Source organism: Bidens hawaiensis, unplaced genomic scaffold, assembly GCF_021521415.1.
Source record: "Bidens hawaiensis isolate Kalapana, Puna unplaced genomic scaffold, B.hawaiensis_p1.1 tig00044777_1, whole genome shotgun sequence".
Taxonomy (NCBI): Eukaryota; Viridiplantae; Streptophyta; class Magnoliopsida; order Asterales; family Asteraceae; genus Bidens; species Bidens hawaiensis.
The window spans coordinates 101,899-111,808 of record NW_027505911.1 but is presented as its reverse complement, the minus strand read 5'-3'; positions in this window follow the sequence as shown (position 1 = coordinate 111,808).

Genomic DNA, 9,910 nt, shown 5'->3' with positions numbered 1-9,910 from the left:
AGCTGTCACTGGTCCCAACTTTCACACTATTTATTTTCATTGGACCTCCGTTAAAAAGAACTTAACAGCGTTATGTTTTTTCTCCAAATTTCAAACTGATATTTTAGGGCTTTTTGATCGGAATGAGAATACGAGTCGATTGATGTAAAACTTACTTCCAAACGGTGGTCCAAATGACTAAAGGAAGCTTCAATTTCGGTGTTTAAACTTTTAATTAACAAAAATCAAGTTGTTTGAAGCGTCGTTTCGAGTTAAGTTTTACATCAATCGACTCGTATTCTCATTTCGATCAAAAGCCCTAAAATATCAGTTTGAAATTTGGAAAAAAACATAACGTCGTTAAGTTTTTTTTAACGGATGTCCAATGAAAATAAATAGTGTGAAAGTTGGGACCAGTGACAGCTACTTTCAAAGTTGGGATTATTATCAGCCAACTGCATTAAGTTGGGATTATTAAAATCCAATTTTCCTTTTCCTATTTTTAATAAGTTCAATATATTACTTATTAAATCATCATTTGAAATTCGTTGTTAATGGATTGCAATGCATTAATCCCCCACTTGTGTTTTGTTGTTAAGGGATATGCAATGCTAAGTAGCACGGGAACGGGAACGTGACCAGGATACGGGGACGTTACGGGTACGGGAAACGGTAAAAATCAAAAATTCAAGATACGGGTATAGGAAGGGTACGTCAAAAAATATATTAAAAAAATACAAATCTATTAAACAAATTCCAAAATAGATTTATATTGATATAAAGTTCAAACTCCAAAAAATACTATATATGAACTACAGGTTTATAGTTTATACTAATTATCATTTATCAATAATCAATTATGAAGAAGCGATGAAAGAAGATTGATAATAAACTAAAGGAATAGGCCGATTGTGTTTATAAACAAGGAATAAGAAAGTTTGTTTCAAATTCCCGTCGTCACTCCATCATGCCCACGTTTTATTTTAATAAAACTGTTTTTGGAAGTTGAAAAATAAATAATAAAACCCTAAATCTGGCCGGAAACGTATCAGAAACCTTGATTAAACCGTCCCCGATTTGCCGAAGCGGCCGCCGAAACGTTTCCCGGCGTTTCCGTCCCCATGCCGTCCCCGGGACGGGGACTCAACCTACCATGCCGTTTCCGTGCTTCAGAGATGCAATGCATTAATTCCCCACTTGTGGTTACTTATTGTCTAGTGTTAGGAGGCTTGTATCTTTTAGTGATTACTCGAGTTCGAATCTCACTTGTTATATTTGGGTAGATATTGGCAATGAAGGATGTGAGCTAGGCCTGTGTAAAGGTTGTCAGTTCGAACCCTGAGCCCACCCGGGTTTTTGTCCCACCGTGTGTTACGCTGGAAAGTTTGCTCTTGTGGTGACACAACGGTTGTCAAGTGGCAGTCGGCGGTATGGTTTCCCGGGGGAACGCCCAAGCCAAACGCTAAAGCCAGCATGGGCACGGTTATGATAACATAGTCTTGCCAGAGTGGGGGCATCGGGGCTTTCCAAATTTGGAAAGTGCGGTAGCCTAAATACAAGAAAAGTCACCGTTCAAAAAAATAAAGTTATATACAATGCATTAACTAAGCTCTAATTACAATATATACTTACATTGTGATAAATTTTATCGATCACAATTTTACACCTAAGCCCGTTAAAAAATGTGGATGTATAAGCTATTACGTCTGATATTACTACCATTTTACCTATTATAATCTTAAGTTGATAATACTACAAAATATAAAATTATTTACTTAAATATTCGTAAACTTGGTTACTAATATTTCATACCACCATGGCATCATGGGATACATAAAAACTCCAAATGATTAAAGATGTTACAACACAAGTGGGCTTAATTGACCATGCATAATTCATTGAGCTTTAGGCTGAACTTCAAAATGGGCTAGTAACTTGTGGGCCTTCACAAAGTCCACTTATATGAAAATGATAATAAAGTTATAAAGTAGTTTATAGTCAAATCAATATACAAATATAGTATTTAATATACATTTAACAGGCTGATATAGTGAAATGGTAGTTGATTTGTTTGCTGGTGTAACTTTCAAAGTGTTACTACGATGCTTTTGAGTATTTTTCATGATATCACGTCTTCACTACAATTTCGGGGTAACGTGGATGAGTGATGCATCTATCCTTAACGGGTGTGCGAATTTGTTCCAGACCAACCGGCCAGTCCAAAATCGGACTCCTAGTCTTCGGCCTCCATATTTTATAAAAGGACAAGTCAGCAACAAGGGCGGATTCATGTTAAGCCGAGTGGGGTCAAGGCTCCACTCAACTTCAGCCCATTAGTGTAAAATTTGTCAAAAACCCGACGAAATAAATTAGGCCCCTCAATTCCGTATCCTGTACCACCTTTTTGCGAAATCCAAAATAAAAAAAAAAACTAGAAACCAGGTCGAAATTTGTTCAAGTAGGCTGAAATATGGCAATCTGCATCCGCCTATGTTGAAATCGCAATTGCTCAATTGAAATCATGAATAACAAAAGTCGTTCAGTCGCGTCTTCAATCCCTTTCCATTTTCTATTGTTGCTACTTTATTTTTGTTTTTAATTGGCATCTGATTAGTAAGCATCAAGTTAAATCGTGGGTCGTGGAACTTTTAACTTATTTTAGGTTTCATTTTTGTTTGCTATTGTATTTTGACAACAACTGTTCACCCAATTTAGATTGTTTTGTTTCAATTTGTCTTTGTTGGATTGTTAGATTACTCTTATGTGCGTTTGGTATTTTATTCAACTGTATTATATTCTATGCTTTATTTATTGGTAGTTTATTCTTTAGCGTGTTTGGTTGACAATTTTTAACTATTTGAACAGAAACAATCCCTTTCAATTCTTGAATCTTGATTTATTTCATGGCAAATTATTAAATTGCAGGTTGTGGAACTGCGCATAATGTCAAGAAAAGAGGTCTATGCATAATTTATGCAATGGTTGGTGCAACAACGTCAATTTGCAATCACTAGTGCACCATAACTTATTAGGTGAAGAAAGTGTGAAACACTTTGATAGCCTCAAACTTATGTGCCTTTAAAATAGTTATTACTATCGTTTGGTTGTTTGTACTATCACTTAAAATAGGGTCGTGATTTTAGGAGTTTGGTTTTCACGCAGATTTATTGTAACTTTTTTTTATCCAATCCGTTATAACTTACCTTATTAGACCCGACAAGTTCTAACTTACATGTTCAAAGATGATTTAGTTTTGTCCCCCGTTGAAAAAAGTTTCTAAATCCGACACTAATGAGCAGGTAAAGTTACTTCTAACTTATAGCAATAACTTGGAATATTTCTAAGAAGCATATCCAAAAATCACGTTTTAATATCATTTACGTGCGGATCAATAAAATTCAGAAGAGGGTACACTTATTTCTGTCTATTAAATACAAAATTCGTTAAATTCCAAGATTATAATTATTTTATTTTTATTATTTGTAACTTATAGTACTCTATCCACTGCCTCTCTTGATGGATCCCAAGGATTTATTCATCTAATTTTGTTTTCATTTACTATTGTGGTCCATAGAAGTAGGAGTGTGGTCCATGAAGGAAAAGCCTATTTTTGTGGTTAAAGGAACATTGGATAAAGAGTCATGGGCTCTCGGTGGCTTGGTGCCCACTTAAGTTTATCTATTTTTTTGAGTTTAAAAAAAAAAGTTCAATGAATAAAAATATGTAATGTTATTCTGAAGTAAACGAATAAACTGTCAACGGGAATATGTTTCATAAAAACTAGCTTATCCCGTAAAGTCATTATGTTTCATAACGATGATAGAGTATTATGGTGAGGGTATTGGCAAGGCCGGCCCTAAGCTAAGGTGAACCGAGCGATTAGCCGAGACACGTAATTTTTTGGGTCAAATTTTATATATATATATTTTAATTTTTGGTATGAATCTTAATCATTCATCTTAAATATATTGGTCCAAAGCTTTTTCTTTCAATGTTCTATTTAAGCTATGGGGCGAAACTACATTTAGAAAAAAATAACATTAAGCGTCGTTTAAAAAAATAGCTTACATATTTCAATACTCGTTAGGGCAAACATGTTTGAATGTGGGGTTGTTGGAAGTAAACTTTTTTTTGGGGAGCAACTAATAGATTTTTATTAGCATTTAACACAAACTAAGCTACATCTGGATAATGGTTAAGCGAGCAACAAGCTGCACCACTATCCCCTTTTGGATCGTAAAGCCTATTCTACTAAATATCAATCCTTGTTTCAAAGCATATATGTTTAAAGGTGAGATTATTACCAGCCATTTCATTAGTTGAGACCGACAATGACCAACTAATAATAAAGATTATTTAAAACCAACATAACCTAAATATATCATCACAAGTTATATTTAAACTTTGTTACATGTTTTATAACATATATTATCAGTCTTAAACATATAAAATATGTATAATGCTTTTATCCAAATAAAATAACATACAAAATAATAAAAGTGAACTGAGATTTTAATAAAGTTTTCAAATAAAAATTCATTCCCACGTAATTTAGTCACGACTTAAATCGGTTTCGTTTGAAATTTTATACAATTGTTGTAACTAATATAGTTTCGACCTTTTCTTAAATTGGCTTGGTTTGTCATAAAAATAACGCGCATATAATAATTATAGCACTTTTGAACGTTGTTGTCGTTACTTTAATCTGTTCGGTTCCTTTTACTATATATATATATATATATATATATATATATATATATATATATATATATATATATATCTTTTAGTGTATATTTTATATAGGTTGGCACAAGCTTGAGTATGCGGAATCAACGAGAACACCGCCCCACTCTCTCACTTATGCGAAAAAAGGATTCTTGATCGGCGACTAAACAGTTGTCGCCGCTACTACCATGAAATACAACGCCATAAACCAACACCAACGCTTGATATTTTGATAATATATTATTAGTTAGTCAATAATACGTCAATGAGATAATGGTGAAGTGGGGGTAAGAAAGAGATTTGGTGTTTCATGTGACACAGGTTCGATTCCTTCCCCCCAACCATTTAGTTTAAAAGGCATCAAGGTGATGGTGGGAGACTATGCGAGTATGTGACTTTCACTAATTGTATAATTGAACTGAACGAGTTTTATCTCACTGTCTAGTCGTGCCTTCAGACATGTGTTCATGGGCACTGGCTTAGATGAGGGTTTATCTCGGATCAAAAGAAAAATGTATCCCGATGTGATGAATTTAGCCAGTAGCTCATTTGAAAGATTTGTTCGCATTTCAATCAAAAAATTAAGGCACTTATACATACAAGACATTAACTCGATCACATCGAGTATTAGGTGCGGTCGCGAGGACAACGACGACGTTTTATAATAATAAACATAAAAACGATCACCAATACAATGAGTTTGTACAAATAATAATAATAAAATGTAGAAATATATATAAATGACAACGTCATCAGCGTGTTAACGGACGATGATAAAATCTTAGGATTTACGTGACAATAAAAAACACAAAAACCACCACCACGTTCTGACCATGAAGCGAGCACATCAGGCGTCAGGTGTGGTCGTGAGGACGACGATATACCGAGATTCGGATGTAGGTTTGATAGCGACGACGACGACGATGACATTCGTGACACTGCCATTAAGATAGATTTTTGTTATTATTTGTACAAACTCGTTGTAATGGTTGTGTGTATGTATATATCATTTATTTACATTGTTTCGTTATAATTTTTATAATTGTTGATAAAGAAAATCAACAAAAAAAAACCTTTTTTAATAAAACAAAAAAATTAAAACAAATAATTAAATTAAATTAAACATAAAAAGATAAAAACAAACATCTTTTTAGTAAATATTTGTAAATACCATAGTTAAACTACTCATGATATATAAAAGGGGAAGAGGCATTCATGAGTACTATCCATTCACCAGCCAATCATACACCGTTATTTTATTTCTACCCTCAAGTACCCACAAACCATAAAATAACTAGAAACACATACATATAAGTATCCTAAAACTTTTTTAGTAATATATTTAATAAATTAATTTTTATTTCTTCAAAAGTCTCCAAAAATAATATAAACACACGGTAAACATTTATCACAAATTTTAATTTGATAAACTACCCATATAGTTTGAAGCGAATTTACCATATTATAAACAACTTATAAACTTTACTCACACTAATTGGTTAGTAAGACCCTGTAATAAATATAGATATGGGACAATGAAATAGTAACCTGGCTAATTCGTACGTTGATGTGGGACACACATAAAGTAACTCACTATAGATAGGTGGGGCCCCATGTTTAACCAGCACCTGTTTTACAGGTACTGGCGGCGGACCACAACTCGACATCTAATTGTCCTACACATTCGCCACGTGTCGTTGGTCCATCTCTGTTTAGGATTCTGTTTAGTGGTTGGATTTGTACAGGGTGGTCCTCTAAATTTTAATTATTTTATATTATCTTAAAGTTTTGGGAAAATTTCCAAAATGATTCAAAAGTAGAGGGAGAAAAAAATGATCCTAATTAAGTCAAGATTTCTAAAACAATCCAAGAAAAATGTATTGAGGCGATGAGTTGGGAAAATAAACGATGGGATTTTTTAACCAATCAAAAGGTGACATGTGTAAAGGTTATGACACACCAGACGAGATTTTTAAAAATCTCGTCTTTTCCGTCCCTATTTTTAACTTAATTAACTTTTTAAAAAACCGTATCTCCAGACGGTTTTTTTATGTTTCCTGTCTGGTCCGTTCATATAAATATTTTCTTGAGATTTGAGCTTTTTAAATTTCGTATTGGTAAACGCATTTTGATTGAATTTCGTCTTCCAAGTTCATATTCCAAAGTTTCTTATCTGGTGATTATAAATGTTTAAATATCGTCTGGATCGATAAGATTTTTCGTATTCCGTCTTGACCGACAGTGTCTTTTATTATTCCGTCTAATCCGACGGTATTTTTAATTATGTTTTAGGGAGACCCCATTTTTCTAAATTAAACTATCAACTTCTTCAAGTATTGATTCATCTTCATCTTCATCTTCATCTTCATCTTCATCTTCATCTTCATGTTCTTCCTTTTTATCTTCAAGTCCTTCAAGTATTTGAACTGGGTTTAATTAAATCTTTAATATGTTACCTTTTTTGACACATGTTATTCCTATGATTATGTAACATTTCCGTTGTAGATGACGGTGTTGTGACTCGAGTATGATCGAAGGTGCACAATTAAAGATTGTCCATTGTTGACTTCAAGGTTTTGCGGAATGTATACGAAGAATATGTTGCATGTGTGTGAGTTGTGATTTTACAATGAGTAATTGGTAATTAGCTTCAAGTATTTGATTCATCTTCCTTTTTATCTTCAAGTATTTAAACTTACAAGATAATAAACTTTGGAATATGAACTTGGAAAACGAAATTCAATCAAAATGTGTCTACCAAGACGAAATTTAAAAAGCTCAAATCTCAAGAAAATATTTATATGAACGGACCAGACGAGAAACATGAAAAACCGTCTGGAGAAACGGTTTTTTAAAAAGTTAATTAAGTTAAAAATATGGTCGGAACATACGAGATTTTTAAAAATCTCGTCTTGTGTGTCAGAACCTTTACACATGTCACATTTTGATTGGTTATAAAATCTCGTCGTTTATTTTCCCAACTCGTCGTCTCAGTACATATTTCTTGTATTGTTTTGGGAATCTTGACTTAATTGGGATCATTTTTTTTTCTCTCTCCACTTTTGGATCATTTTGAGAATTTTCACTAAAGTTTTTCATTGACAAAGAACAAACATTTAAAGTTTTCACATTTGTTTTGGAACACCAACTAAGTAATATCGGGTACTATGTACTCGCCCTTCATTAGTTAAAGATAGCGTGGGCCGGTCATGAGTCTAGACGGACGGAGCCCCTAGAGGTCTATCTATTGAGAGATTCCCTGGATAAAACCCGACCCCCACGGCCCCCAAACGACACGACAACGAGTAGCCGGTAAAACCAGGTGATATCAGGACTCGAACTGGCAAGCCAGGGTCATCCCTCATATCTCCCATATAAATTGGTGATAATGAGGTTTGAACCCCCTAAATCTCAGTTAATAAAGTACGTACTTTACCATTGAGCCACATCCAATTTAAAATTTACACATTAGTATTCCTATTTTGATATACGTGGATTGTTGATTTTAACTATTTTAGAGCATTCTCATCAGCTTTTCTATCTTTATCTCTATAATTACACTAAAAATCATTACATTTTATCTCTTATATACAATTAAATATTACATTTTTAAATTTTTATCATTACTTTTTCTCTCTCATTCACTCACAACCACTTTCAAATATATTAAAAAATAAATAAAGCATAAACAACATTTCTCCAAATTTACTCATCTCTATAAATTTTTTCTATCTCATTCACTCATAACAATTTACAAACCTCTAAATTTTTTTTTGAGATTTCTCACACATTATTTTAAAGGACTTATGTGAATGATCTTTGTTAGATCAATAAATTTTAACAATTTAAGATTACGAAAGTTTTATATTATAACGGTTTTAATCTAATTAATTATTGGAGTCATATGTCTGTTAAATCTCATCCAGATAAGAGGTATACTTTCGTCAATTCAGAATTCTTGTAAATCATATTTTCCTTTCAACTTGGTAAAAACTAAAATTATTGTTAGTTAATATTATAATGTTATTATATATTATGTTAACAGAGCAAATGAATCATAATATTTTTATGTATTATGTTAATATTAATTTTTAGTGTTAAATAGTAAATAAGCCAAGTCCAAGTCGAGCTTAAGTTTAAAAATTTATTCGCAAGCCAAACTCGAGCTATGTGACATAAAGTGATTCTCGTGGCACATAAACTATAGCTTGCATAAGTCTTAAATCAATTTCGACCAGTATTGACTTTTATCAATTTTGAAAAATATTATAATATGCAATAACGTTATCATCCAAATTTATCATCGTTCGAATTCCCATATCCAACCGATAACTAATTACACTAATTTTGAGTTATAACTTTATTTTGAACTAACTATAGTGCAACTTGTTAGGAGAATTCGAAAAACTTACCACCCACCTTACTCAAGTTCGAATCTAGAATAGTGGTGATCTTTTCTATCAGTGGCATACACTTGTTGGAATCAAAACGCATTCCCTCAGGAGGTTCCCACAATAATTTGTTGCATATGTGGATCGAACTTTGGTACATCCCTCTTGCCTCACACTTAACTCAGCTAACATTTACCAAGTGAGCAAAAGATCATTGACGGTTTTAAGTTAAAACTAGTTTAACTTTTCTTTAAGAATTGTTTTAGGTATTGAATATGCTAGTTACAACTTCCTAGTATACACTTTGTTACACACCATGTCATACGTTTTTGGGATGAAAAAATATATTAGACTATATGTAATGGTGTAACTAAAAAGTAAAACACATATGCACTGAGACTCACACTAACTTTCCATAAAAAAACACATAATTATTTTACTAACAACATAATTATTATTAATTTTTATTATATATAATATTAAAAATTGAGTAGGTGAATGACATTTGTTTGATTTGATCATGGCCTAATACCCTTGAGCCCTTGCCTTGTTACTTAACACATTAGCGCCTATAGTGGTAACCTACCTACTTCTTCACCTTATGATATGAAATGGTTTGGCAGAAGAAATATGGGTAAAACGAAAGGGGGCCACCCCACAACACCAATTCTTAGCTAGTAGTAATCATATCTTATAGTCAACAAAATGACATGTCTTGCCGTATGAGGGGTAAATCTTGGCAATTGACAAATAAATATGTATGGATAATATTTATTTTCTTCTCCCGCGTGCTTATGTTGGTCCCATATATGGTC